We start from the raw sequence: 13,408 nt of genomic DNA on the forward strand, positions 1-13,408 counted from the left end.
CAAAATCACCTTATAATATATATGAACCTAGGGTTTGGAAATGGTATACCTTCCTTGAAGTGGCGGGTGGAGCTAAGAAGCCTTAAGAAGCTTTGAGAAGCCTTAGGAAAGCTTGGATCTTCAAGAAAAACAAGAAAAAGTTCAAGTTAAAAGCTTGAAAACACTATTTATTGTCTTCTTCCTTGATTAAATGAAGAAGTTAGAGAAAGAATTAATGGCTTAAACTCATGATATAGCCATAACTAAGCATAAAGATGATTAGGGAATTTTCTTACCAATTTAGGATGCTTGGATCTTGATTTTTGAAAAATCTATGCCTTTAAAATGTAAAAAGCCGAGAGCTCCTAAGAACAAATGCCTTGGTTGTTTTTGATTTTTGATGAAATGATTTTGCTAGCTTGGTTGGCTTGATTTGTATTTGATTTAGTAAATTACTACCTTGCCCTTGAATTTGTGTGGTCCTTATTCAACCACACCTCCTTCCTTCCTATGTCATGCTTACCTCATCCTCATGATGTCATCCTTCCTTCCTTGTCTTCTTTCTATTGGTTGGATGACATCATTCCCACTAATCCCTTTTGATTAACTTCCTAATCGTTTGCCTAATGACCGCTGATCTGTTATACGGTTCGCTTAACTTTCGTTTTCGTTTATCGTTTGAGGGATCATACCCGGGATCTTATTACTTAGGTTCCCTTAACCTTTCTCAATATATTATATTCCTTTTATGATCCTCTCCTATAATCCTTTAATTTAAATTTTTTTTATCCTGTTACCTTTTTCTCAAATCTTTCCGTATCTAGTGTATTTCCGGGAAAAATCAAAGTGTTCGGATTTGGATTCTGACGATCTTTACATACACTTATATCCCATATAAAGTACTAATAAAATCTCAGAATATCCATATCAGAACCCCTACATAGTGTGGCATAAAAAGTTTTCTCATTCAGCAAAAACACTATTCATAAGGGTTTCAAAAATTTCCCAAAAATTGGGGTTATTACAGAGCAGTTCTTGGGCAGAGGAAGAAAAACATATTTCATGTGGTCTACTACGCTAGTAAGACCCTAAATGGTGCTCAACTGAATTATACTACTACAGAGAAATAACTTTTGGCTATTGTCAATGGTATTGAGAAATTTCGATCTTATCTACTTTGGACTAAGGTGACAGTTTTCACTGATCACGTTGCAATTCGTTATCTCGTCTCAAAGAAGGACTCGAAGCCTAGATTGATTAGATGGGTTATTTTGCTTCAAAAATTTGAATTAGAGATCAAGGACAGAAAGGGGACTGAAAATCAAGTCACCGATCATCTCTCACGTCTAGAGAACCCTAATGCTACTTCATTGGATATGATATTAATAAATGAATCTTTTCCCGAAGAGCGGCTGTTTGGAGTGCAAGAAGAAGAATCGTGGTTTGCAGACATTCTAAACTACCTTGTGAGTAATATGATGCCTCCCGACTTATCTTATGCTCAAAGGAAGAAGTTTCTGCATGAAATGAAGTGGTATATATGGGATGAACCGTTTCTTTTATGACAAGGAGCTGACAAAAATATCAGTTTATGTATTCCTTACAGCGAAACAGGGGGGATCTTGCGAGATTGGCACTCAACGGCTTATGGAGGACATTATGGTGGAGAAAAGACAGCAGCTCGTATTCTGCAAGCAGGTTTCTTTTGGCCAACCTTGTTTAAAGATGCTCACCGGTTTGTTTTGAAATGTGATCGATGTCAACGTGTGGGTAATATGTCTAAGAGGGATGAGATGCCTCTTAATGTGCTTCTCGAGGTTGAGGTCTTCGATGTTTGAGGAATTGACTTCATGGGGCCATTTGTCTCATCTTGTAATAATCAGTACATCTTGTTGGCGGTTGATTATGTGTCAAAATGGGTTGAAGTTAAGGTGTTGCCAACGAACGATGCGAAAGTGGTGCTTAATTTTCTTCACAAGCAGATATTCACAAGGTTTGGAACTCCAAGAGTCATAATCAGTGATGAGGGGTCGCATTTTTATAATCGCAAGTTCAATGCTATGATGCAACGGTATAATGTGAATCATCCCATTGCTACGGCTTATCATCCTCAGACAAATGGTCAAGCTGAGGTGTCTAACAGAGAGATCAAGCGCATTTTAGAGAAAGTTGTGTGTCTATTGAGGAAAGATTGGTCTTTGAAGCTTGATGAAGCTGTTTGGGCGTATAGAACAACATATAAGACTCCATTGGGAATGTCCCCATTTCAGTTGGTTTATAGTAAGGGGTGTCATTTTCCTGTGGAGCTCAAGCATAAGGCATATTGGGCTTTGAAGAAATTGAATCTTGACTTGGATGCGGCTGAAAAGAAGAGGATGCTTCAACTGAATGAACTCGACGAGTTTTGACTTCAAACTTAAGAGAACAATAAAATGTACAAGGAGAAAGTCAAGAGGTGGCATGTTGGTGAGACTGCATAGCTGTATGAACAGTTACGTGATAACTCAATACGATAACAACACTAGAACAGGACAGGTTAATAATACTACGTCTGCACAAGAAATCAGGAAGAATGAAGACAAGACAAATACAAAGAATTAGAAGATTCGAAGAAGGCCTGAAGTCTGTCTACAGGTCACTGAAAGAAATTCATTAATATGATCATGCCTCAGTGAAAAACAAAGGTTAAAGACTTTCAAGGTTTCAAAAATGTTGAAGATTCAGTATACAAGTGCTACCAGAAGATTTCAGTGTATTGGCATTGATTGAAGATAGACAGTGTATGAAGCATAGGAATCTGAAGAATTGAAGTCAGGGTATAGACAGAGGTTAATGAAGACGTTGTCTAAAGTACCATAAAGGATTCCGGTGAAAGTACAGTTGTTTATTGACAGTCAGTGTCTGAAGCAATAAAGTTAAGGCAAGCTTAACAATTTAAATAAGGCTATATACGAAGACCTGAATCGGGATTAGTCGTCTGTGAACCAGACCAGTTGCACTAGGCGACAACAGCTCGTGAAAGGAATCTGGGTATTATTTATAGAATAATTATGAAGTTGAGGAATGTACTTGGATTGAACATTTATCTTTTAAAGTACGAGAAGATGTGCGCGGGATTTACAGCTAAACAGCTCAGGGGACTGGCGAAACTCAAAGTTTAATTGTTAAATTAAATAAATTATTTAATGGACTTTAATACGATTTATTTAATAAACTTAAAATGATTTATCTTATAAACTTTAAATAGATTTATTTTATAAATCTAAATTAGTTTATTTATATAAGTTATATTTAAGTTTATTTTATAAATTAATTTAGTTACAATTTAAACTTAAAAAGAAAACAAAAAAAGAAAAGGAAAAAGAATAAGAAAATAGAAAACAAAACAAAACAAAAAAAAGGGACAAAAGAAAAATAAAAAGAAAAAGGAAAAAAAAGGAAAAACAAATAAGAGCAAATGAAACAAAAAACGTGTACAATTTTGTTGTTGTTAAGTACATGTACATGTACTTGTTACATTTAGTAAAACCTTGTCGCCACAGAGAAGTAGTTTAGGCAATTATGGTTTAGTTTGTTTGTTGTTTTGTTTACAAAGTATGCTGTGTTGCCACACAAATCAACTAGCTCCCTCCAGTAATCCTATCGCCACAGAAAAGATAAAGCTGATCGCCACAGAAGCTCCTCTCTCCTCAGTCATAAATTTTGTTGAATAAAAGTCTACACTTTGCAGCAGAATAAAAGAGCCATTCATTTTTTGGATCAAGTTCTGTTCATCTTCTCTCCCAAAAGAGAAGTGAAAATGGCAGCATTGATTTACAGAGAAGCTCAAGCTTTTTGTATATCCGTTTAACTTCTCACCGGAGTAACGTAATAATGCCCGATTTAATTCTTGTATATTCATAGGGGCATTATAATCGTTACCCGGTAATTAAATCCTTAAACAAACAAAAGCTAGATTATTGTATATGATTTGATTTATAAATGTTTGTAGAGGCTAGGAACTTTGTTGTTCTTAGATTGTAGCCGGTTAATTTATTTATCGGTGTGTAGCAACACCCTCGAGGATTTATATACGAATATATATTTCCCCAAATATCTTGTGTTCCTTGTATTTATCGTTCCAAACACCATTAATCTCAAGAACACGAATCCACTAACCGAGCACTAAATCTATATCCGCTAAAGATTCGAATTTTTTTTAATTTAGTGATTATCGTATTCAACCCCCCCTTCTACAATAATTCGGAACCTAACAATTGGTATCAAAGCTTACTGATTGATACACAAATCGGGATCCTTAAATAATTTATTTTATTAATTTGCATTTACATTAATTTATTTTATAAATTTGATTTAACAAATTTATTTTATAAATTTAATTTAAATAAGTTTATTTGAACTTAATTTAAATGAAATTATTTTATAAATTAATTAAATTAATTTATTACTTAAATTTTTAGTAAATAAAATTTTTAATTTAAATTAATTTTTTGGATTTTAGGCTGCTATATTTTTTTTGCTGCATGTGTTCCATTTCTTTAGTTTTGGCTGCCAGATTGGTTGATGAATTAGCTTCCAATTAGCGGAACTAAAGTGAAGGAAATGGATACAGGTTAATCATTTGATAAAGAATAGCAAAATGGTTGCCATTTTCTTAATTTGGCACCATTTCTTGTGCAAACCTGTTTGTTTAGCAAAGTGGAGTCCACGAGCAAATTAAAGAAAGGAAACAGCAGCTGAACAAGCCATCGCCACACACTTGTCGCCACAGCTTGACTAGTCGCCAGAGAAAGGAACATGTTGCGATGTCGTCGCCATACACATACTGCAAGGAATTAAATGGTTGTGCAAAGTCAATTTCTCTGTTGCGATAGTTCCCCGAGTGTAAAATAACGGCACACAGAGTAAAAACAGGTCGCCACAGACGAGTTATTTTCTTTTGTTTTTTTGTAACCCCAAAATTAATTATTTCTAATTTATTTATTTTTCTATAAAATTTAAAATTCTTAAATTTAAATTTTTCTTAAATTACAATTTACGTTTGATTTAATTTTTAAGAAAATTCAAAATTCTTGAAAATTGATTTTCTCGTAATTATTTATTTTTGATTAATTTATTTTCTAAGAAAATTAAAAAAAATTGGAAATTTAAATTTCTCTTAAATATTAAATTAAGGGTAACCAAAGGATTGGTAGACTCAGGATTCCTCCGGCCTTTTAAAGTGGATTTTAATCTTTTAAAGAAAATGAAGACCATGTGCTATAATGGTTTTCTTACTCTAATGGAATTGATTTCAAGACCTACAGACGAAAATTGTGGAACTTCCTCAAAGGCTTACTCCATAGGATACCACTGGGTTTTCTGACGCAGGAAATGAATGAAATTTCTACGGGTACAATTTTTCTCGAAGATTTTAAAGACAACTCTATGATTCCAGATAATACAGTCATACAGTGGTTTGTAGCAATGCTTTATTTATCCGGGAATCAATGAGATAATATAGGCAGGAATTGTGGAGGTCAGAGAGAATAGTGGGGACATACAAATATCTCAGTTACATGCAGTAAAATTGGAACCTCGGGACAGAGTGTAGGAGTCACTGATAGCTGAATCAGAAGAAGCTCAGGTAGAAGTACTTGAGGGACTGGACGTCAAGGCAGTGTTTCACTTGTTAGGGAAGTCTAGTCGCATCAGATTCACTATGAATACTTATGTTATATCCAAGGATCAAGCCTATCTATTTCAAGGCAGAGATTCTTACAGATTCAGTTCAATGGGTGATTACAAGACTGAGAATGGGACATATAAAAGATTTGATAGCTACAGCTTTGACAAGCAATATGTGTCAAGTAACTATCAAGGGTTTTGCTACAAGAGAACAAGAAGCTTAACAAACAAGGATGAGTAGGGATTCAGTTGAAGAGTTGAGACAAAGGTGGAATGTTTTCTTAGGAAAGCAGCCAGTCAAAAATTATAGTGCACGGGAAAGAGTTGGGATGGATGAGATGACGAGAATAATGAATATCTTGCTTTCATAGCAATCTCTGAAGATGGTCCAGCTCACATATCTCAGGTTTCAAATTCTTGAACCACTACAATATTTTGTTTTCAATATTCAATATATGTTAAGATCACAGTGTTTAAATGTTTAACTCTCGCACAAACATGAGAGCATCACATATAGACAATGTTGAACTAGTTCACTAGAATATATTTTTTGTTAACCAGCATTGATGTTTAACTTGTGCATGTTTTTTTTGCTAAATTAACTTATGCATGTTACTTTAGGTGATCTTAAATATGTGTTCGAATATTTTTTGAACATGATTAATTGCTTTAGTGAGATATATGTTTTTCCAGCACTTAAGACCTTTGTTTATGCTTATCTTCTGTATCCTATCACAATGTGATTTATTCATTTGATCTGAATTGTTTGTTAAGGTGTATTAATTTATAATTGGATTGAGATAGCTTGATGAGATTTATCAACAGGATTGGACTAGATAGAATTAGTAATTTATTTGTTAATTCTGTTTGTTCCATATCATGCCTATATTGCTTAATTCTTATGCGTAATGTTTCTGAATAAATGTCATGTATTTCTAATACAATGCTTGCTTATATTTATGCCATGAATGCATCTCTTAGTACTTGCGTTAATTATAGTAGAAGCATGTTTAGGATTACAATAGGGCAAAGACTGCTAGTCCTCCTTATGTAAGGTTGGAACCATTTTCCCCTAGCCTAGAGATAAATCTGTCAGGGGTATTAAAATGGAGAAAATGGTCAGTCAAAGATAAGAATTAGCATGATAAGGTTGTAGCTGTTGTTATCTCTGCTTATAATAATATCTCTAATCCATCTGGACCCAAACTCATAAGTTGGGTACCAAGAACTGTTAATCCATTTGTGAGTGCAGGACATAACAAGTCAGTTGATTCTTATGTATTCTTGGTAATTCATACTCAAGTCATATGATCAAAGAAAGAGTCTCACAATCAAATGTGGTTGACAAAAGCTATTCCGTCAATAATATTTGAAGATGACAACAAAGGTTTTTATTACGGGACAAGCTATACAGAAAAGGGATGTCATCGTGGACTCAACAATTGTTATCACTGATAACAACTAATTATCGGAGTCACTGATAACAGTTGAAGCAACTTCCTTGCTGGAAAATCAAGGCACAAATCCTCTTATCAGACAGTTCTGCTTCAAAGGACAAATTGTAAATTCAAAGAAGGGTTAGTATCTCATCTAAAGCAGGAAGGTTGAGAAGCTTGCTATTCTTAGAGTAAGGAAAGGGAATGCTCATGGCTAGACTGGAATCTCAGGAAAGGTGAAGTCAATAGTTTCTACCATAAAGCTTCATCTGACAGAAGTTTAGCTATGGCATTAGAAGCTCTCACCCTTGAACATCAACTCAAGAAACTCTTTTATAAAAAGCGTTAGTGAGAGGACTGCCTCATCTGGAATTCAGAAGGATGATAAATGTGAGGCATCTCAGGAAGAGAAGTCAAAGACAACATCACATCAAAGTAAAGATATACCTTAATGATGTTTGATGACTACTCTTAACACAAAGTTATTGTTTGTGCATTCTCAAGACAAGACATCACAGATGGCGATTGATTATATCAGAAGATCAAGCTGGAAGTAACTGTTAAAGAAATGATCTTGTGGTCGGATAATGGGACTGAATTTAAGAAGCAGTCTGATTAATATCTGTAATATCAAGAATATTTTGAGACATATTCAGCACTGGGAGCTCCGTGTCATAATGGAGTGGTATAAAGGAAGAACCAGAACTTGTTTAAAGCTACAAGGGAAATATCAAGCCAATCAAGACTTTCTAAATACCAAAGGGCTGGAACAGTCAATACAGTTTTCTACAAGTAAGATCAAGCCTTGATCGAGATGTATACACGAGGAACACTAAGGAGAGAATATTCTACAGAAGCAAACAATGAAATTTTTTTAGTTGTTTGAAGATATTGGCATTTGCAGCTAAGACTTGTTAGGATATTTTTCATGGCTACTCAGTGGAGTTTACAATCTTCAGGGCATTTGTGGTTGATCAACGGAAGATGATTGAAAGTCTAAGTGCACGGTTCAATAACTCCATGCTCCAAGCTGTTAAAGGAGAAATTGATGGTATTAATGATTCATATCCAAGCAGTGGAATGGTAATGTATAATAAAACTCATTACCTCAATGAAGCCAGTTAGCAAGGGTAAGGATTTTCAGAAAATCCCAGCAACAGCTTAGGGGGAGCAATGGAAGGATCAACTAGTCAGACACAACACCATATTGAAAATTGAGAGGACATAACAAGAACATATCTGCTGAGATAAAGGGTTTGATTTCGTCTATTCCCAGAGTCTAGTTCTTAAGTGATCTAGATGGTGGAGTAATGATTAGCAGGGCTACTGAGTACGAATGATTATTTCTCTAGTTTTCAATCAGAAGAAGAAACTAAGAAAGTTACAGAAGCTCTGATAGATCTGGATTGATTGGGTGATTGCAAAGCAAGATGAAACCAATCCGTCAGCAAGCAGATTGAAGGGAAGCTGGTATCCAAACCAAATAACAATTTTGTAATTGGTACAAGGATAACCAGAAGTCATACTAGATGACAATGGCATTGTTATGAGGGACAAGGCCAAATTGGATGCTAGGTTATTATCAGGAAGCAGTATCTAACAGATAGCACCAGTGATGAGACTTGAGGATATTACGACATATCAGGAACCTGCTGCACATTACGCTTGGAATTAGACTCTAGTAGATGTGTACAAGTGCACTCCTGGTTGGTGAGTCAAAAGAGGAAGTCAATCCACCACAGTTCATGAACTTTGCAGTTGCAGATTTATTGGACTATGCATATCTCTTCTTCACAATCTCACTTCAGGTTGGTATGAACTAGTATACTACTCAAGCAATCGTCAAGGACATGGTATGGCACTCTAATTGAAGTTACGGTTTAATATAAACTAGGAGAGTCATCATATTAATATCTCTCTTATCACTAGGCATAAACATATTGTTTTATATATGCAGTGATATAATGATAATGTTATATGTTGGTCTACTAACAAAGACTTGTGTAAGATTATTTGATAAATAATTGCAGAGTATGTATGGAGGAGCATGTTGAAAATGTTGCAATTTTTTTTGGGATTACTTTAAGCAAGCCATTAGAATAATTCTTTTAGGAGCTCAAGCAAGCAAAATGAACAATTCTTTTAGGAGCATAAGTAAACCAAAAGAATGATGGCAATATAAGTAAGTTAAGGATCTTTTGAAGATGCAAAATTTGGAAGATTCTGAACATGCCAAGACTATTTACCAATAGAAACCACTAAAGCTTGATCAGTGCAACTCAGGTATAATGACAAGCTATAGAGGTATGACGAGCTCACTCTTTTACTCAAATGCTAATAGACAACATGTAATGTTCTCAAGATGCCAATGTGCAGGGTTCCAAGTGGATCTTAGAGAATCCAATCTTATAGCTATTAACAAGATTATTAGATATCTTAAGGGACTATCAACTCGTGGAGTAAAGTACCCTAAAAATATCATGCTTAACATGTTTGGCTATATAGATACAGATTATGCAGGTTGTAAGAAAGATAGGAGAAGCATCTCTGAAGCTGTCAACTTAAGTGACAGGAGAAGCATCTCAGGAAGTTGTCAACTTCGTGGAAGAAGATTGATTTCTTGTTACGATAAAAAACAACTTCAACTCCAGCAACTCGTTGGAACACTCTATGACAAGGCACCTTCACACCAGGTATCATTACTTTAGAGAGCATGTCTTTTAGTCAAAGAGTCACTTGTAGAAACACTTATTAAATCACTTGTTAAAGTTAATTTTTAAGTCTAGTTTGTAAGTGTATGATATCATTCATTGCATATTAGTTGGAAATCCCATTTGTAAGGAATTCTTCATATAAGTTCACAAGTATTAAATCTTTAATATTTAAAGGACTTGTGAATTTATCAGTAATCCAGTACCTCGTACTTAGTGCTAATATCTTGATTATCATAATTACAATGCCATATACATTTGTGGTAGTTAAGTATTATAGCATTAAGTTTGAATACTATTTTGATTGATTCAAATTATGACTGTAGACAATTCCATTCTATATCAGTCTCATAATTTAAATTATATTTAAAATAATATGCAACATAGTTATTTGTATCACTTACGAATAATTGTGGTACTTTTAGTATTAGTGATATTATTTAGAATTTTTGTTCTAAGTAATCAAAGCTTATTTCTAAAATCACTGATATTGAAAGTTGAAGTATTATCTAAGTCATGTGTATAAAACTCTCAACATTTTATATGCTTCGAAAGTATTTCTAAAACTACTAATTATCCAAATAGTGATTGCCATGTATAAGTCATATATCCTATTGGTGATTATTCAAGGATAATTATACATATTTAAGTGCTAGTATCTAACTCATAGATATTTAGTATTTATTTGTTTAATATTTATTTTGGGTAGCTTGGATTATGGAAATTGAAGTAATTCAATGATTTTATTTGCTCCATAATTCAAACTAACTTAAAATAAATAAGGAGCATGATTGATTATAACTAAATCTGTCAACAATTGATATCTAGTATATTGATTGTAACTTATGTGTTATAAGTTAATTATGAGATTTTGGTTTTAGTGAATTTAGCAATGTTTACATCTCAAGAATTCACTGAATCAGAATCATGATTGTAGCATGATTAGTTGTGTGCTAATTTCTTGACTTATATTAGTTAATGATATTTAGTTAAGAGTTTAACTAAGAACTAATTGTGAAGTATTAGTATTTGTGATATTACTTAGAACTCCTCTAAGTAATTGTAATAACCCCAATTTTTGGGAAATTTTGAAACCCTTAGGAATAGTGTTTTTGCTGAATGAGAAAACTTTTAATGCCACACTATGTAGGGGTTCTGATATGGATATTTTGAGATTTTATTAGTACTTTATATGGGATATAAGTGTATGTAAAGATCGTCATAATCCAAATCCAAACACTTTGATTTTTCCCGGAAATCCAATAGATACGGAAAGAATTGAGAAAAAGGTAACAGGATAAAAAGGATTTAAATTAAAGGATTATAAGAGAGGATCATAAAAAGGAATATAATGTATTGAGATAGGTTAAGGGAACCTAAATAATAAGATCCCGGGTATGATCCCTCAAACGAGAAACGAGAACGAAAGTTAAGCGAACCGTATAACAGATCAGAGGTCATTAGGCAAACAATTAAAAGCTAATCAAAGGGATTAGTGGGGATGATGTCATCCAACCAATAGAAAGAGGACAAAGGAAGGGTGATGACATCACAAAGTGACATGGGCATGACATGGGAAGGAAGGAGATGTGGTGGCTTTCTAACCACACAAAATCAAGGGCAACAAGGTAATTAACTAAATCAAACAACAAAAATCAACCAACCAAAAGCAAAACAAGGAAAAACACAAAAATCTCTCTTCTTCTTCTTCATGCTCTCGGCTTCTTTTCTTAGAAATTGAAGATCCAAGCTCCACCACTTACTATTTAGCAAGGTAATTATCTAAGCTTCCCCATGGATAGTTACATACTTCCTATAAGTTTAAGCTTCTAATTCCAAGCCAATCTTTTCTATAAATCATGGAAGAAGATGGTGAATAGTGTTTTTCAAGAAATAAAATTTGTGTTCTTGAAGTTTTGTTTAGATTAAGCTTGGATAAGGACTTTAAGGGTGATTCCAAGCCATTCTCTTGATTCTCCACTCTTCAAGGAAGGTATATCATCTCCAAACCCTAGATTCCTATGTATTATAAGATGATTTTGATTAGTAGGGTGATATTGTAGCTTGATGTTTGTGAGTTAGAGTTTGGGATTGAAATGGTATTGAATCGGATTGGTAAATCTTGTTGTTTTGGTTAAAAGAATGTAGTATAGTTAAATTCAAGCTTAGGCATAAGTATGAATGTTAAAATTGAATTGGTTGGGGTTGTTATGATGTGATAAGGATGGATGTTGGTTGTATGTTGGATTTGAGGTTGAATTGGGTTGGTTTTGAATGGTTTTAAAATTGGGAAATCGCGTAAACATAGCCGTCGTAACGTCCGATTTTCTTTAGACTATTTTTGTGCATAACATTAGGACCCGAGAATCCCCTGCTAGATTTTGACCATTGCCATGTTTAGATAGCTCATGTTACGATCTTCGTTTTGATATGTAGTTCGTTCGATTCCGATGCACGGTTTAGGAGAAACGACTATTTCAAGTAACGGCGTTTCGCGAACGAAACTTTTCCCCTCGCCTTACTTTGAAACATAGGTTAAAGATCAAAAAGGACTAATTGAAGTATGAAACATTTATGGTAAGTGTGTTAGGCAGTTGGTAAGACACTCGCGAAGGAATCGCCTTAAAACTCGTAAAGGTTAAATTATTAAAAATGGTGGAGCCGAGGGTACTCGAGTGACTTAAGTGAATCAGTAAGCGCAAAATAAGCGTTAGAGTCTAAGTTAGTTAAAGTATAGATTTACAAGTGACTTTGGTTTAATTCCAACTTACTTGTTGTTTATAGGTTACCAAACTCGTCCCGAGCCATTCGTAACCCCCAGTCGCTCAGGCAAGTTTTCTAACCGTTATAACTGTTGTTGGGATGTATATATGTATTTGCATTATCTTGCGATAGATGCATGTTGGTTAATTAGAAAATGTTGCAATATATTGAAGCATGCTGCTATGGTATATATATATGCATGCATGTTTCGCATTCTTTCCATATATATCTGTTGATTCAGTAGATAATACCTATGCTAGAGGATAGCGGTAATTTGCATATACCCTTAGTACAGGGACCCAAAGGTGAAAATATTTTCTAAAACCGGGAGTCGAGGATCCCGAGTAGATTTTGTATATATGGATATAAATATATATATATACTTATATATATATATGGTCATAGTTTTCAAAACTATTAATCGAATAAGGTTTATTCGATAACTTTAACTTTATTTTATTATTGAATATTATTTCGAATATTATTCGGAGGCGTATGACTCCTTTATATTAAATGAATATTATTTTGAATATTCATTCGAGAACTTATGACTCCTTTTATTTTATTAATTGAATATTATTTGAATATTCATTCGAGGGCTTATGACTAAGTTTATATTATTTAATGAATATTCATTTGAAGATCTATGACTCCGACTATTTGCTGAGATATATTCTTTATTTTATTAAAGAATAAGGTGTCAATAATCAAACTTATTTTCGATTATTCAAATAAAGATAGTACTTTCATATAAGTATATCTTTGGTTATTTAATACTCGTTTCAAGTATAAGTTTTAATACTTCTACTTCTATTATTTTTATAAAGATTATTCTTTATGGGAATATTATTT

Source organism: Apium graveolens, chromosome 4, assembly GCF_009905375.1.
Source record: "Apium graveolens cultivar Ventura chromosome 4, ASM990537v1, whole genome shotgun sequence".
NCBI lineage: Eukaryota > Viridiplantae > Streptophyta > Magnoliopsida > Apiales > Apiaceae > Apium > Apium graveolens.